Source organism: Oryctolagus cuniculus, unplaced genomic scaffold (assembly GCF_964237555.1).
Source record: "Oryctolagus cuniculus unplaced genomic scaffold, mOryCun1.1 SCAFFOLD_91, whole genome shotgun sequence".
Lineage (NCBI taxonomy): Eukaryota > Metazoa > Chordata > Mammalia > Lagomorpha > Leporidae > Oryctolagus > Oryctolagus cuniculus.
Window position 1 is genome coordinate 309,892 of NW_027208211.1, and position 18,129 is coordinate 328,020.

The following is an 18,129-nucleotide window of genomic DNA, read 5'->3' on the forward strand; positions in this document are numbered from 1 at the left end:
ATGGAAATTATTTCTACCTGTATGAACTTTCACATTACACTGTACTAAAAGAAATCCTTCCAGTTTTCTTATCAATATGACAGTTAAATAAATAGGAAGTCTTCACTTCTGACCTTTCATAGCTATTCAAAAGAAGCAATTCTGTTTGCCACTATTCCATTTACCAAAGATAAGAATGAATCAAGTTTAAACACTAATTCATCTCTTTTCCAAGATTTGAATGATTTAAGAAAATTATTATTACAAAAAACAAGAGAGAGAGAGAGGGAGACAGAGGGTAATATTTAGCTCCTAAGCCACAGAAATTAACACTTCCTTTCCTTCTGGTAGCAACAATTTCAATTTCAAAAACAAAAGAAAAAGGAAGATTTTTCAGGTTCAAGGGAAACATTATATAAATCTAACCATCCACAACTATTATCATTATATTAAAGTTTAACTTCTTGGCTGGCGCCGCAGCTCACTAGGCTAATCCTCCGCCTGTGGCGCCAGCACTCTGGGTTCTAGTTCCGGTTGGGGTGCTGGTTCTGTCCTGGTTACCCCTCTTCCAGTCCAGCTCTCTCCTGTGGCCTGGGAAAGCAGTGGAGGATGGCCCAAATGCTTGGACCCTGCACCTGCATGGGAGACCAGGGGGAAGCACCTGGCACCTGGCTTTGGAAAAGTGCAGCGTGCCAGCTGTAGTGGCCATTTGGGGGGTGAACCAATGGAAAAGGAAGACTTTTCTCTCTGTCTCTCTCTCTCTCACTGTCTATCTCTGCCTGTCAAAAAAAATACTTTAACTTCTTAGGAAGTTTAAGATTTAACTTTTAATAATATAACAAAATAAACATTAATGTGCAGACTGCTTTTTTGTTTGCCAATTTCATTTCCTTTGGGTAAATTCCAAGGAGTGGGATGGCTGGGTTGAATGGTAGGGTTATATTCAGGTTTCTGAGGAATCTCCAGACTGACTTCCATAGTGGCTTAACCAGTTTGTATTCCCACCAATAGTGGGTTAGTGTCCCTTTGTCCCCACATCCTCTCCAGCATCTATTGTTGGTAGATTTCTGAATGTGAGCCATTCTAACTGGGGTGAGGTGGAACCTCATTGTGGTTTTGATTTGCATTTCCCTGATTGCTAGTGATCTTGAACATTTTTTCATGTGTCTGTTGGCTATTTGGATTTCTTCTTTTGAAAAATGTCTATTGAGGTCCTTGGCCCATCTCTTAAGTGGGTTGTTTGTTTTGATGTTGTGGAGTTTCTTGATTTCTTTGTAGATTCTGGTCATCAACCCTTTATCAGTTGCATAGTTTGCAAATATATTTTCCCATTCTTTCGGTTGTCTCTTCACTCTCCTGACTGTTTCTTTTGCAGTACAGAAACTTCTCAATTTGATGCAATCCCAAATGTTAATTTTGGCTTTGACTTCCTGTGCTTCTGGGGTGTTTTCCAAAAAGTCATTGCCGGTACCTATATCTTGCAGGGTTTTTCCAATGCTGTCTAATAATTTGATGGTGTCAGGTCGTAGATTTAAGTCTTTAATCCATGTTGAGTGGATTAAACCCAGCCATCCAACTCCTTGGAATTTACCCAAAGGAAATGAAATTGGCAAACAAAAAAGCAGTCTCCACATTAATGTTTATTGCAGCTCAATTCACAATAGCTAAGACCTGGAACCAACCCAAATGCCCATCAACAGTAGACTGGATAAAGAAATTATGGGACAGGTACTCTATTGAATACCATACAGCAGTCAAAAACAACGAAACACAGTCATTTGCAACAAGATGGAGGAATTTGGAAAACATCATGCTGAGTGAATTAAGCCAGTCCCAAAGGGACAAATATCATATGTTCTCCCTGATTGGGGACAACTAACTGAGCACCAAAGGGGAAACTTGTTGAAGTGAAATGGACACTGTGAGAAACAGTGACTTGATCAGCTCTTGTCCTGACGGTTGATGTACAATGTAATACTTTATCCATTTTAGTATTTTTTTTGTTCTAGTACCATTGGTTGAACTCTGTAATTAACACACAATTATTCTTAGGTGTTTAAATTTTAACTAAAAGTGATCACTGTTAGAAATTTGGAAAACATTATGCTGAGTGAAATAAGCCAATCCCAAAGGGACAAATACCACTTGTTCTCCCTGATCGGTGACAACTAACTGAGCACCAGAAAGGAAACCTGTTAAAGTGAAATGAACACTATGAGAAACGGTGACTTGATCAGCCCTCACCCTGACTGTTGATGAACAACTTAATATGTTATCCCTCTTAGTCTTTTGTTTGTTTGTTTGTTCTACTTAATACTTTTGGTTGAATACTGTAATCAATACACAATTCTTCTTAAGTGCTGAAACTTAACAGAAAAGTGATTGCTGTTAAATATAAGAGTGGGAATAAGAGAGGGAAGAGATGTGCAATTCGGGACATGCTCAAGCTGACTTGCCCCAAACGGTGGAGTTAGAAACATACCAGGGGATTCGAATTCAATCCCATCAAAGTGGCATGTACCAATGCCATCTCACTAGTCCCAGTGATCAATTTCTGTTCACAACTGATCGTAATGATAGGACTAAGAACCAAAGGGATCACATAAACAAGAATAGTGTCTGCAAATACTAGCTGATAGAATCAAAAAGGGAGAGAATGGTCCAACATGGGAAGTGAGATACACAGCAGACCCATAGAATGGCAAATGTCCTAACAGCACTCTGGCCTCATAATCAGTCCTTAAGGCATGCAGATCCGGCTGAAATGCCCATGAGAGTATTTCAGGCATGGAAAGCCAAGACACTCTGTGGGGAAAAAAAAAAACCTAAATGAAAGATCTCCACGAATGAGATCCCAGTGGAAAGAACGGGTCATCAAGGAGGAGGTACCTTTCTCTGAAGGGAGGAGAGAACTTCCACTTTGACCATGGCCTTGTCTAAATATGATCAGAGTTGGTGAACTCAGGGGGCTTCCATAGCCTTGGCAACTCATGACAAGAGCCTAGGGTGATTACTGATGCCATAAACAAGAGTGTCAATTTGTTAAGTCAACAGGAGTCACTGTGCACTTACTCCTCATGTAGGATCTTTGTCCTTAGTGTGCTGTACATTGAGATTTAATGCTATAACTAGTACTCAAACAGTATTTTTCACTTTATGTTTCTGTGTGGGAGCAAACTGTTGAAATCTTTACTTAATATATGCTAAACTGATCTTCTGTATATAAAGAGAATCGAAAATGAATCTTGATGCGAATGGAAGGGGAGAGGGAGTGGATAAGGGGAGGGTTGCGGGTTGGAGGGACATTATGGGGGGGAAGCCATTGTAATCCATATTCTGTACTTTGGAAATTTATATTCATTAAATAAAAGTTAAAAAAATAATATAACAAAATAAATTACCTTTTATTGACATGCTCTCCAAGAGATATAATGAAACAAAATGTCATATTCTAAAATTTTCTAGACTTCAGTTACATTCATCTCAGGAATGACAAACAGGTCTCATGCTGGAAGGCAACTCTGAATGACTAAAAAGGACCCTGCTGGGGATACTACATCAGGAAATGTCCCTAGGGCATACAAGTTGATCAGTAAAGTGATAGACTTATTAGGGAAAAAAAAGTAGTGATATGTAGCCAAATGTTTCCCAAATTGGCTTTGTATCTATAGCTAGGGACAAGAAAAACTATCATGTTTATTCACCCATAAATATATTTAAGGATATGTACTAAAATTGGTTCCTGTCAAAATAATTTAAATAAATTCAAATAATTGCTGATGCATAACATAAGAAACAAATAACATACTGAGGGAAAAGGAAGACTTTTTCAACCAGGAGGAATATATAGGAATTGGTTGCAGGGCTGGAGGGAACATGAGCCACAAAAGGAAGAAACTCAATGATTCAAATATTATTGCTTAGCTGATTCTAAACATTTTATATAAGTAGAATCATACAACATGTTTTTTTTTTTTGTGAACAGCTTCTTTCATTTAGCATAATGCTTTCAAAACACATCCATGGGGGCCAGTGCTGTGGTGCAGGGGGCTAAGCCTCTGCCTACGGTGCTGATATTCCATTAGGGGTACAGGCTTTTGTCCCAGCTGCTTCTCTTCTGATCTAGCTCTTTGCTAATGGCCTGGGAAAGCAGTATAATACAGCCCAATCCAATTACTTGGGCCCTTGCACCTGCATGGAAGACCCAGAAGAAGCTCCTGGCTCCTGGCTTTGTACTGGCCCAGCTCCTGCAATAGTGGCCATTTAAACTAGTGGATGGAAGACCTTTCTCTCTGTTTCTCCCTCTCTCTGTAACTCTGCCTCTCAAATAAATAAATAAAATCATTTAAAAAATTCATGTTGTAGCATGTATAACTTCTTCATTCCTTTTTATGGCCACATAATGTTTCATTGAACAGATATATTTGTGATTTTCCATTCATCAGTTGATGGATTTTTATGTTATTTTTAATTTTTAACATGTTTTGTTGGATATGTTAAGTAATATGATTCTCATTTTGTGTTAGAATTTCAAAGCACATGACAATTGATACCCCTATAACATCTATGAAATTGTATAACAACCATATTTTATTTATTTATTTAAAAGATTTATTTTATTTTTTGAAAGAGTTTCAGAGAGTGATAGAGCCAGAGGTAGGTCTTCCATTTTCTGGTTCACTCCCCAGATGACTGCAATGGCCAGAGCGGAGCTGATCTGAGGCCAGGAGCCAGGAGCTTCTTCCAGGTCTCCCATGCAGATGCAGGGGCCCATGGACTTGGCCACCTCTTCTGCTTTCCCAGGCTATAGCAGAGTGCTGGATTGGAAGTGGAGCAGCCGAGCCTCAAACCAGCACCCATATGGGATGCCGGAACTGCAGGCCAGGGCTTTAACCTGCTGTTCCACAGTACCAGCCCCACTACCATATTTTTAAAGCTGTTGAAGATGGAGAAAAACCTATTTTGATACTCAGCAATAAATCCTTACAAATCAGCAGTTACTGAGACTAAATTTACTGGCTTAAGTTGCCTCTAAAAACAGAAAAATTATGATTTCTTAAGTACTTAATCTGTTACTGAAGAGATTTCATGTTTAGAATCTGTTCCAGTATAGAAAGTATAAAATAACTTGTGCAAAAGAATCATTAAAAGTATCAAGAATAGATGTATTATCCATATTATAAAAGGAAGCCCCACCTATCTCAGATCCAGAAAAATGGGTATTACCACTAGAAGAAGTTATATTCCTCTGGGATCCCATTTCCTCTCAACATATTGCCCAACTACCCAGAACCTACCCAGAAAACAATGGCTGATTCTATCAGTTCCTAGGAAAAGTCTTGACATACCCCTAACACTCTGGCTTGTTTCCCATTTCTACCTCCAAGTAGATTTTTGTTCACCAACTACAGTGAAATTCTATGGGAAGGAATATTTGTGTAGAAGTTTTTCTGTGGACATGTTTTCATTCATCTTGGTTAGCATTGCTTAAGAATGGAATTTATTTGGGTCATATGTTAACTCATTTTGGAAAACTGCTTTCCAACTTGGCTGTGCCATTTTACATTCCCACTAGCAATATATGAGGGCTCCAACTACTGCACACCATTGTCAATGCTTGCTTTGTCTTTCTTTTATTAATTGTTCAAAGATTGTTGATCATTTGTATATAAGCTTTTGAAAACTTCAAAACATTTTAGATTTAAGTACAGTGATTTGGTGCTTTTATTGCTGTGATTTTTTAAAGAATATACTCCTTTTATAGGCCACTTATGAGGTGTATAATGTATAATTAATCTCTTCAGTTCTATGGGTTGTCATTTCATTTTCTTAATGGAGTTCTTTGAAGCATAGGTTTTAATTGCGATGAAGTCCATTTTGCTATTTTTTCTTTTGTCATTTGTGCTTTTGGTGTCAAAGCTAAACACACACACACAGAGATTTATTCTTATGTTTTCTGCTAAAAAAGTTCTTTAGTTCTAACCTTTAAATTTAGGAATTGGATCCACTTTGAGATATTGTTTGAGGAAGGAGCCAAATTTCATCTTTTTGCATGTGGATACAATGTTATTTTCCCATTAAATTATCTTGCAGCACAGCCAGCATTCAATTAACCATAAATGTAACAGTTTGTTTCTGCAATCCCATTCATTCATTTGTCTGTCCTTATGCTAGACCAGAATCTGATTACCACAGCTTTGTGATAAGCTTTGAAATTGGGACCACATTGTTAAGAACTACTTAAATTTGAATGAAATACAGTTTATTTTTAAATATTTATTTTCAATCCTGCAACAATGATGAATTGTTAGATCTAATCTTATGTGTGTGTGTGTGTGTGTGTGTATTCTTTAGCTTCCTATACACAAACTAGTTTTCCATTTTCTTTTTCTCCCAATCTGAATGCATTTTTCTTGTTAAAATTCCCTGGCTAGAAGTTCTAGTACAATGTAAAATACTAGTATTTGAGAGTAGATATCCTCATGTTTTTCCTGATCTTCCCAAAAAGCAGTCTTTCTCCACAAAAGATGATATTAGCTGTGTGGTTTTCATAAAGGCTTTTAATCAGGTTGAGCACTTTGCTGGGTACTTCTAGTTAGTTGAGTGATTTATCATGAAAGGATGCTGAATTTTATCATTTATTCTACATCTATAATAATCAGGTAACTTTGTCCGTGATACAGCTAATTTGATATATTATATTAATGGATTTTCAGATGTCAAACCAAACTTATTCCTGACATGAATCCTATTTTGTCATAATATGTTTAAATTATTATTTTAATATTGCTGATTTGGTTTGATGGTATTTTATTGAAGACTTTCTCATCTATATTTAATAAAGACTACTGGTTAAGAGTATATTTTGATGTTTTTGTCTAGCTTTGGTAAAAGGGCAACACTGCCTTATAGAGTAAGTGGGGAGTGTTCCCTCCTCCCGTATTCTTGGAAGTGTTTGTGATGTTTTGATGTTACTGTTCTTTAAACATTTGCTACAATTTCTCAGTGAAGCTTTCTTGGACTGGGCTGGTAAGAAGTTTACTAACTCAGTTTCTTTACTTGTTACACAATCTTCAAATTTTTATTTCTTCTTCATTAAGTTTTGGAATTTGCATGATTTTCATTATTTAAATTGATTGAGACTTACTTAATAACCAATTTTATAACAGGACTATTTGAGAGAATATTCCATGAACCTTTCAGAAGTCTGTATTCTGCTAGTGTTTGAAGGATTTTTTTTATTTTTTTTAACTTTTATTTAATGAATATAAATTTCCAAAGTACAGCTTATGGATTACAATGGCTCCCCCCCATAATTTCCCTCCCACCCACAACCCTCCCATCTCCCACTCCCTCTCCCCTTCCATTCACATCAAGATTCATTTTCAATTCTCTTTATATACAGAAGATCAGTTTAGCATATATTAAGTAAAGATTTCAACAGTTTGCACCCACATGGAAGCACAAAGTGAAAAATACTGTTTGAGTACTGGTTATAGCATTAAATCACAATGTACAGCACACTAAGGACAGAGATCCTACATGAGGAGTAAGTGCACAGTGACTCCTGTTGTTGACTTTACAAATTGACACTCTTGTTTATGGCATCAGTAATCACCCTAGGCTCTTGTCATGAGTCACCAAGGCTGTGGAAGCCTTTTGAGTTCACCAACTCTGATCATATTTAGACAAGATCATAGTCAAAGTGGAAGTTCTCTCCTCCCTTCAGAGAAAGGTACCTCCTGAAGGATTCTTTTTTAATCAGTTCATATTACTCCTACATTTCCTTCTTCAGCTATTATTCATTACTGAAAATGAGATATGAAGTCTCTATTTGTAACAATATTTATTTATTTTCATATTGTATTTGAAAGGCAGAAGGACAGAAGTCTTCCATCCACTGGGTTACTCAAATGTCTGCAAAAGCCAGGCTTAGGTCAAGCTGAAGCCAGGAGTCCAGAACTCAATTTGGGTCTTCCAAGCGGTAGCAGGGTCCCAAGTAATTGAGCCTTATCTATTGTGTCCCAGGGTATGCATTTGCAGGCAGCTAGAAAATAAGCAAATGAGTTAGGACTCAAACCAGGCACTCTGAATATCAGATGAGAACATTCAAAGTGGCCAAACAACTGCACCTGCAACTACTATATTTGAATTATCTGTTCCCTGTCTATTGTTGCTTTGTGCATTTTGGGATGTGTTATTAGTGCTAACATGTTTATAATTTCTATACCTTCTTGATACATTACCTCTTTGTTTCTGTAGTATAAGAATACTTCAAAAAGTTCAAGAAAAAATAGGAAGAAAAGATGAGTTTGTTTTAGTTAAAAAAAAAGTTGAAGCCCATGCATAAATTTTTCATAGTACATATTTTCCAACAACTTTTTACAAAAGAATATTTAATTGTTTGAGTGGCTGAGTTACAGATAAGTCTCACATCTGCTGGTTCACTACCCAAATGGCCTCAGTGGCTGGAGTTGGGATGATTTGAAGCCAGGAGCCAGGTGCTTCTTCCAGATCTTCCATGTGTGTGCAGGGGTCCAAGCACTTGGACCATCTTTTACTGCTTTCCCAGGCCGTTAGCAGAGAGCTGGATCAGAAAAGGAGCAGCCAGGACACAAACCCACACCCATACAGGATCCAGCATCACAGGTAAAGGCTTAACCTTAAAGATTTATTTATTTTTTTTAACTTTTATTTAATGAATATAAATTTCCAAAGTACGGCTTATGGATTACAATGGCTTCCCCCCCATAACGTCACTCCCACCCACAACCCTCCCCTTTCCCACTCCCTCTCCCCTTCCATTCACATGAGGATTCATTTTCGATTCTCTTTATATACAGAAGATCAGTTTAGCATACATCAAGTAAGGATTTCAACAGTTTGCTCCCACACAGAAACATAAAGTGAAAAATAATAGATGATTTTTTAAATGATGATGAAATCAGATCAGACCTATTGTCATGTTTAATCCCAGTGAGAGTCAAGTTGGGAATTGACAATTTCTTCTTTTTTTTTTTTTTACAGAAGATCAGTTTAGTATACATTAAGTAAAGATTTCAACAGTTTGCACCCACATGGAAACACAAAGTGAAATATACTGTTTGAGTACTCGTTATAGCATTAAGTCTCAATGTACAGCACATTAAAGACAGAGATCCTACATGAGGAGTAAGTGCACAGTGACTCCTGTTGTTGACTTTACAAATTGACACTCCTGTGAAAGTCAGAGTTACACACAGAGAGAGAGGGAAAGGCAGAGAGAGAGAGAGAGAGAGAGAGTGAGAGAGAGATAGCGAGAAGTCTTCCATCTGCTGGTTCACTCCCCAGTTGGTCACAATGGCCGGAGCTGCACTGATCTGAAGGCAGGAGCCAGGATCTTCTTCTGGGTCTCCCACATGGTTGCAGGGGCCCAATGACTTGGGCCATCTCCTACTGCTTTCCCAGGCCATAGCAGAGAGCTGGATTGGAAGTGGAGCAGCCGGGACTCAAACTGGAACCCATATGGGATGCTGGCAACACAAGCATAGCTTTACCCTCTACACCATGGAGCTGGCCCCATTCACCATAGATTTTTCAAGCTTGTTTTCTTAGTGTTTGCTCTGGGGATTCCAATTAACGTCTTTATTCAAAACAATCTAACCTGGATAAAAACTGAACTAATTCCAACTGTACACACACATTTTCCTCCAATAATTCCTCGGTAGTATCATTGTCATACAAATTACAATTCCATACATTATAAGCTCATCAACAAATTTTTATAATTATATAATTAATATAATTTATTATACTTTTATTTTAAGAATTATTTTTCATTTTTATTTGAAAGACAAAGAGATAACAGAGAGAAATAGAGATTTCTATCAATTAGTCTAACTTCCTTAATGTCCTTAGTAACCACCGTTGGGCCAGGAGTCTGGAATTCAATTCCTATCTCCCATGTTGGTGGTAAGAACCTAAGGACTTGAGGCATCATCTCCTACCTCCCAGAGTACGCATTAGCAGGAAGCTGGATGGATATAAAGCAGAGGAGCCAGGACCAAATCAGGCATCCCAATTTGAGATGCAGGTATACCAAGTTGTGTCTTAACTGCTCTTTCTGATGAAAACTTAGCTGCTAATTTGACTCTGGAGCCCTTGCACAGGATGGTTATTTTTATATTTTGCTTTTAAGATTATATCATTTTATAGTCTGACTAGGACATCTAAGTGGGAATGTCTTTGTTTTATCCTATTTGGAGTTTACTGAACTTATCAGATGTATAGATTATTTTTAATCAAATATGAAATGTTTTCTATCACTATTAAATACCCTATTAGCTCCATCAGTCCTCTCCTTCTAGACCTCTTCTCATACATATGTCGGTATGCTTGATAGTATCACACAGGTCTCTAAAGTTCTGTTCATTTTCCTTCAATCTTAGTCTTTCTTACCCCTAGAGTGGATAACCTCATCTTATCTATTCTTATATTCAATAATTCATTTTTCTTCCAGCTCAGATATCAGAATGAGATCCTCTAAATAAGTGATTTTTTTCCTGAGGACACTTTCCACATTTTATGTACATTTTAAGACTAACTTTAATCTCAAAATCACATATCTATACAAATATTTCCCCTTTTTATTGACTTCACTTAAACTTAAATGAATGGTTTGTTAAGCAAAGAATGTGAACAAATATTCACCTTGTCTGTTACATGTAACAGGCAGGAATAGCTTTTAACAGAAATTCATCAACCCCCCAAATTTTTATTATAAATAAAGGTATCAATATAATCCTGAACATATTTTTATTCTACTGGTAGTCAGCACCTACAGCACTTCAAAATTTAACACTATCTGTGACAATATTCATTGTACCTGCTACTTTAAATAATGTCACCTGCAGCTCTTTCACTAAACAAGATGGATAAAACATGCCATTTCTGTTTGTCCTTATTGGGATTTTTACTTTTCAGAAACATATGTTTCCACTGCTATCTCGCATGTCTCTCCATGCTTGCATCTTGAAAACCTGAATCCTAGTTGGAGCACTCCAGGTTAATGTTTAAATGACAGTGCCTCAACAAGAGAAAGAAAAATTGTGCTACATTTTTCCTCCCGTTACCTAAAAACAAAATGGGTGTACATACATTAAATATATTACAAATGTCCAGACCATGTATCCCAGCTGGAATTCTTTACTGAATGTGTGGTATTTTGCATTGTGATGTTTAGTCAAGACATTGATGTGAGTAGCAGGTTGTTGATTTAAGGCAAGTCTGAGCTTCATTAAAATTAACTGTTGTATGTTTGTTCTGGTGGCTGTAGAAGCTTCATGTTTGCTTTGTACACCATCAGACATCTTAGCTCTTGAAGTACAACTTGAATGCTATATGCATTTTGCCATTTTGCTATTTCAAGTATGCTCTGTGCAGGCATCTTTCCACTGGTATTATTTATCCCATTCATATTAATTTTGTTACAAATCTAACTGATGGAGGAGCTTCTGGGGATTTAGGTCCACATTCTACTTTCAGGCTATATATTCTGTTTTCATAATTTGTCCTTGGTAGCCCCATAATCATGCCTGTCCACCTTGTAAGTGTCATATCTTCATCATCTTCAAGACCCAAGCTAACCATCCCATCACCTACTCCTTTTTGTCCTTCTTCGAGTTCTTCCAACAAGCAAAAATTATGAGCAATTTTAACTGTTGTGGAGACCACCATCTTCTTCTGCAGCCCAAGGTAGCTGCTACATGCATGGGATAACCACCAAAATGAATTTTTAATTTCAGTTATTATACTTTTAAACACAATTTCTATTTCATTCCTTTTTATAATAGCTATTTTTAAAATTGATATTCTATATTGGGTAACACATTGTTCTCATACTTTTCTGTAATTTTTGGACATAAGTTTTTAGTTCTCTGAAGATATTTAAAGCAGTTAATTTGGCCGGGACCATGGCTCACTAGGCTAATCTTCTGCCTGCGACACCAGCACCCTGGATTCTAGTCCTGGTTGGGGCAGCGGATTCTGTCCTGGTTGCTCCTCTTCCAGTCCAGCTCTCTGCTGAGGCCTGGGAAGGCAGTGGAGGATGGCCCAAGTGCTTGGGCCCTGCACCTGCATGGGAGACCAGGAGGAAGCACCTGGCTCCTGGCTTTGGATTGGCACAGCGTGCCGACCATAGCGGCCATTTGGGGAGTGACCCAACAGAAGGAAGAACTTTCACTCTGTCTCTCTCTCTCTGTCTAACTCCACCTGTCAAAACACAAAAAAGACAGTTACTTTAAGCCTTTGTCTAGTAAATATAACACCTGGGCTTCCTAACAAGAGTTTCTGAGAACTGCTTTTTATCTCTATATTTATGTGCTATGTCTTCTTATATTTACTGTTTTCCTTTAATATTTTTTGAAAAACCCACATTATGAATAGTATAATGTGTAAACTCTATGAATTACATTCTATATCCACTCAACAGGGCTTGTTGTTGCTGCTGTTTATTTTAGCCAACCTTCCTGGAATATTCTTTGTATGTTAACCACTTAAATCTCTGTTAATTTTGTTAGTATATAGCTAATTATTAGACAAAAATTTTCTTAAATTTCTTAAACTACTTACTACCCTATTATTATTTTCTTAAATTTCTTCAACTATTTATTACCCTATTAAACTCTGTGTGTGTGCTGGCACATGCTTTCATCACTACAGAGTAAACAGCTCTGCCTTAGCAACCACTTCCTGTTTGCACACTCCATCAAGTCCAAACAGAGGTGAGAGTTCTATGGCTGCTCATTTTCTCAGTCTGCAAAAAGCTGCACAAATGTGTGGCCTTCTAGATCTCTGGGAACATTTAGAAGATTTTCAAAGCCCACTATAGTTATCTCATTTCCCATATTTTCACTTTACATTTTTTGGTCAGCCTTTTTTTGGCCTCAATTAGAATCATTGTCTTGGGCAGTTATAATGTTAAACAATTGCTTCCAATTGTTTTCAAAAAACAGGACCAGCAGTGAAGTTTTTCTCACAGAGTGTGCACTGAGTCAGGTCAAAGACATGCCTTGTAAACACTGCTTTTCCAGGGAGCTGTCAGTCAATTTAAAAAGCAACACCTCTCTGAGGATGGGGCTTCTTGGAAGGTCTATCTTCATTTTGCCTTCTCCACTAGCTGCTGGGCTGCTAATTTTCACAGCTATTACAAGGCAATTAAAGGCTAATATTTCAAGATTACTATGGAGCTTAGGAAATGAATATGAAAATAAGGCAAGTTAAAATACCACAAACCTTATTGTTCCTATTGAGATTCAGCATTTTTCTTGAATAACTACCCCCTCAGATTGTTGTCATCCTTTGGTTGAATTCCAAAGGTCTCAGAAAGCTGATTTGGATAATATTACCGTGGTTCTTGTTGGCTTAACAAATGAACAGGTTATCAGAGACTCTTATTCCTATATTTCTTTTTTTTGGTTATCATTTTGGATTTATTGAACTTGAGGTACCATTTGGAAATCTACAAAGAAGAATTCAACAGAAAGTTGAAAGTATCCAGAGCTTGGAAAGATGCCCAAGCTAGAAAGAAACAGGAATGTAAAACAACATATGGCCAAATCAGTCATGGTGAATTAGGGGGTGGAATGAATGAGAAACTACATATAGCATTAGGATGGGTCATACAATGAAGGTCATTGAGGAGTCCATGAAAGAAGCATAACACCAGTTAGTTCTTGGTAGAAACTAATGAAGAAGAATTGCCAAGAGAAAATCATGGACAGTAGTTGCAAAAATGGCAAAAAGATTTTAAAATGGGACAAACATGTAGCATAGTAGATAAGATGCTAGTTAAGCTGCCCTAGTTCCACATCAGAGAGGTTTTGTTTGATTCCCTATTCCGGCTCCTCATTACACCTTCCTGATCATGTAGACCATTGTAGTCTAGCAGAGTGTACCCCTAATTTGGGTGACTCGGGCCAGTACCCATCAAATTCTAGCTGCTCTGGGCATTTGGGGAGTGAAAGAGTAGATGAGAACTCCGTATATGCCTGTCTCTCTCATTTGGTCAATCTGTCTCTCTAGCTCTCAAATATGTAAAAAATTAAAAATACATTCAAGTACAAAGGGTAGAAAGTAGTCTTTAAATCTGACTAGAAATTAGTTATTGGCAAATTTCTTAAATGCTAAAGTGAGTCTATATTGAGTTGGTTAAAGAAAAAAAAAGAAATGCAAATATTCTCTTGAAAATATAGCTTGGACAGTTGGCAGTATAACTTGCACATATGGAAATATATGGAGATTTTTTAAGGATCTGCAGTACAGTCTCCATGCATTCTCAGTTCTATCCATCAAATAAGCATTTCTCTAAATAATTATCGGCAATAATCTGGTGTGAGTTTTCAAACCACAGTATAATTATCAAAACTAAATAGAAGTAAAGTTAGTGAAAATACAAAATGTTCTTTCTATATTTGAATGTATTCATTCATAGCACATTTATTTCAAATATGAACTTACTAAACCACACATTAATAAAAAAGTTAGAATTGTCCATGAGTTATGCTGTATCCTATCTGCTTTCCAGAAAGATGGGCTGTCTGCAAAGAAAATATAGGGATCATCCTCCTTGTTTAGTTTTGGATGGCTGCAGTGCAGGAAATGTAATCTTATGCTCCCTTGATTCACCAGCTCAGGTTCATGAGAAGGACTTTCTAGACTGCCAAAAGATATTGCAAACTTTTAACAATAAAACAAAAAGAAAATACCAAAATGTGCAATACAGAAGTCAGATAAATTTCAAAGGATTTCCAACTAGATTCACAGGTGACTTCTTATTAGAATCTCTATGGTCTATGAGAAAATGGAGAGACATAGTGTGAGTCTTAAGAAAAAAAAATCCGTCCACTGGGAATACTATACCCTGCAAAGTACTCATTTATGTTGAATGTGAAGTAAAGACCTATCAAACAAAAAGAAACTGAATTTGTCAACACTCACCCAGCCTTACAAAAGCTGTCAGGTGTTATGAGTTGTGATTTACAGCAAAAAGCTTTTCTGTAGTCATAACATTCATGAGGTCATTCTCCTGTGTGAATTCTCTGATGGATTTTGAGTTGTGATTTATAGCTGAAGGCTTTTCCAGTCATTACATTCATAAGGCTTCTGACCTGTGTGAATTCTCTGATGCATTATGAGATGTGACTTCTTGCCAAATGTTTTCCCACAATCATTACATTCATAAGGTTTCTCCCCTGTGTGAATTCTCTGATGGATTATAAGTTGTGACTTATAGCTGAAGGGATTTCCACAGTCATTACATTTATAAGGCCTGTCCCCTGTATGAATTCTTTGATGGGTTATGAGTTGTGACTTAGAGCCAAATGCTTTTCCACAGTCATTACATTCATAAGGTTTCTGACCTGTATGAATTCTCTGATGCATTATGAGATGTGACTTCTGGCCAAAGGCTTTCGCACAATTTTGGCATTCATAAGGTCTCTCCCCTGTGTGAATTCTCTGATGGATTAAAAGTTGTGACCTATAGCGAAAGGCTTTTCCACAGTCATTACATTCATAAGGTCTCTCCTCTGTGTGAATTCTCTGGTGAATTTTGAGTTGTGACTTATAGCTGAAGGCTTTTCCACAGTCATTACATTGATAAGGTTTCTCCCCTGTGTGAATTCTCTGATGTCTTCTGAGGTCTGACATTTGGACAAAGGCTTTTCTACAGTCTTTACATTCATAAGGTCTCTCCCCTGTCTGAATTTTCTGATGGATTATGAGTTGCGACTTCCGTCCAAAGGCTTTTCCACAGTCATTGCACTCCTAAGGTTTCTCTCCTGTGTGAATTCTCTGATGGATTATGAGTTGTGACTTATAGCTGAAGGCTTTGCCACAGTTATTACATTCATAAGGTTTCTTTCCTGTGTGAATTCTCTGTTGCATCATGAAATGTGACTTCTTGCCAGAGGCTTTTCCATAGTCTTTACATTCATTAGGTTTGTCCTCTGTGTGAATTTCCTGATGTCTAATGACATCTAACTTCTGGTAGGTGGCTTTTCCACATTCATTACACACATGGAGTTTTCCTGTGTGGAAGTACTGTGAATGATGGTATGGCAGGACTTAAACCTGAAGGATTTTCCATGAGGCTTACATGCATAGGGTTTTTTTTCTGTATATGTTGTCTCTGATTTATTGCAAGATTTGATTTATAAATAAGAGGCTCCACATATCCCATATCTTCATAGAGTCTTTTCTATTTGAGTTGTCTTTCCAACAGTGACAGTTGACTTATTACAGGAATCTCCCATATGGACCGTGCCAAATCTAAAGAATATCTTCTTCTTTTTGAAGTCTTTCCCTTGTGCACTATGTTCAAATGAAGGCTTCACAGTCTGAATCTTGTGATACTCACTAAGAGGCTCAGAGCACTGGGCAGAGTTCTCAGGTACCTTAGCGGCATCAAATTTCTCTCCAGCTTGCAGCTCATCATGCCCACAGTGGGGAAACACATTGTGACACACGTTGTATTCCTCAGGTTTCATTGATGAATAATTTCTTTTTTTGTTAATCAGCTTTGAAACATGACTTGAACTTAAATTAAGTATTTTTATTGACATAACTCTTTTGGGAGTTGATGTCTTGTTATTTGTAATAACATTCTGCTTAAAAATGTTTTCTTGAATTTCCTGGTTGGTTCTAATAATGTCATCACTTTTCATGGCAACTGGAAGGTTCTGATTTAGGAATTCGCTCACCATCCATGGCTGTGCTCCTTGCTCCAACTTAAAGATCAAGTCGGGTTTGGTAATGCAGTGTCCCAAGAAGAGCAGGCTGCTGTAGGTCTCCAGCATCACATCCCTGTACAGGATTTTCTGAGCTTTGTTCATGTTCTGCCATTCTTCCCAGGTAAAGTAAACAGCCAGGTCTTCAAATGCCATCATCACCGTGGAATGTCCAGGGAGCACGTCCTCTTTCTTCCGGGCACATGAGGAGCAAAGCAGAGTGTGGGGCAGAGAAAGTCCCCAGCATGTGGGACCCACAGGCAGCAAATGAAGAGGTGCAGCAGCAGTGGGTGGGAGGCTCTGGGTGTGTCTCTTATTCCTATATTTCAAAAGTGCTTCACATTATTCATATTTAATGTATTATTTCATGTTTATTTACATTGTATTGGTCCTCTTTGCAATAATAGGCTAAAAGATTCACATCAGATACTGTGCATTCATAATTTCATAGTACATTCAAATATTTCCATTAATGGGTTAAAAGGTTTTTTTTAGATTTACCCATTTGAAAGGCAGAAAGAAAGAATGAGAGAAAAAGAAAGAGCATGCTCCCCTCCCCTTGTTCACTCCTCAAATGTCTGCAGTGGCTGGGAGGCCAAAACCTGGAGCCAAGAACTCAATCCAGATCTCTCAGTGGGTGGCAGGAATTCATCCTCCAGAATCTGCATTAGCAGGAGGCTAGAATGAAGAGCTAGAGCTGGGAATTAAAGTGAGTTACTCCTATATGGGATACAGGTAAGTTTTTTTAAGATTTGTTTATTTATTTGAAAGGCAGAGTTATAGAAGGAGAGAGAATGGCCAGAGCTGGGCTGATCTGAATCCAGAAGCCAGGAACTTTTTCTGGCTCTCCCATGTGGGTGGGTGGCCCATGGACTTGGGCTATCCTACACTGCTTTCCTGGGCACATTATCATGTAGCTGGATGGAAGTGGAGCAGCTAGGACTCAAAATAATGCCCATATAAGAGGCTGGTGCTGCAGGTGGTGGCTTTACCTACTACACTGCAGCAGTGACCCTGGATACAGGCATTTTAACCAGCATCTTAACTGCCAAGGCAAATGCTCACTCTAGGAAGTTAGTTTTTGAAAGCTTTATGTATTGTAAATACCCTTAGCAAATTATTATATAGGTTGCATTTTCTTCCATCTAAGATAAAGCAATACAGGCTATTGTTATCAAAAAATTATTATTCAGTTTACTTGAATGGATTTGATTCAGGAAATAAGAAAGTTCAAGGTGCTATGATAAGTGCAAAAATTTGGAGCATTTCCATAGTCACAGTAGGTATGGGAGAAAGCATGTGGATGGTGGCAGGCTGTCAGAAAAATCTTTCTAGTAGAGGTGATATGAATGTTACTTTGCAGTAGGAGTAAAAATCAATTAAG

The 18,129-nt window shown here is 37.6% G+C and overlaps 2 pseudogenes; both read right to left on the reverse strand.

Annotated features, from left to right (window-relative positions):
* Positions 1-11,260: 11,260 nt before the first annotated feature.
* Positions 11,261-11,694, reverse strand: LOC100356846 (ubiquitin-conjugating enzyme E2 variant 2 pseudogene; annotated as a pseudogene).
* A 3,187-nt stretch (positions 11,695-14,881) lies between these two features.
* On the reverse strand, positions 14,882-16,901 carry LOC100338532 (zinc finger protein 717-like; annotated as a pseudogene).
* Positions 16,902-18,129: the final 1,228 nt, after the last annotated feature.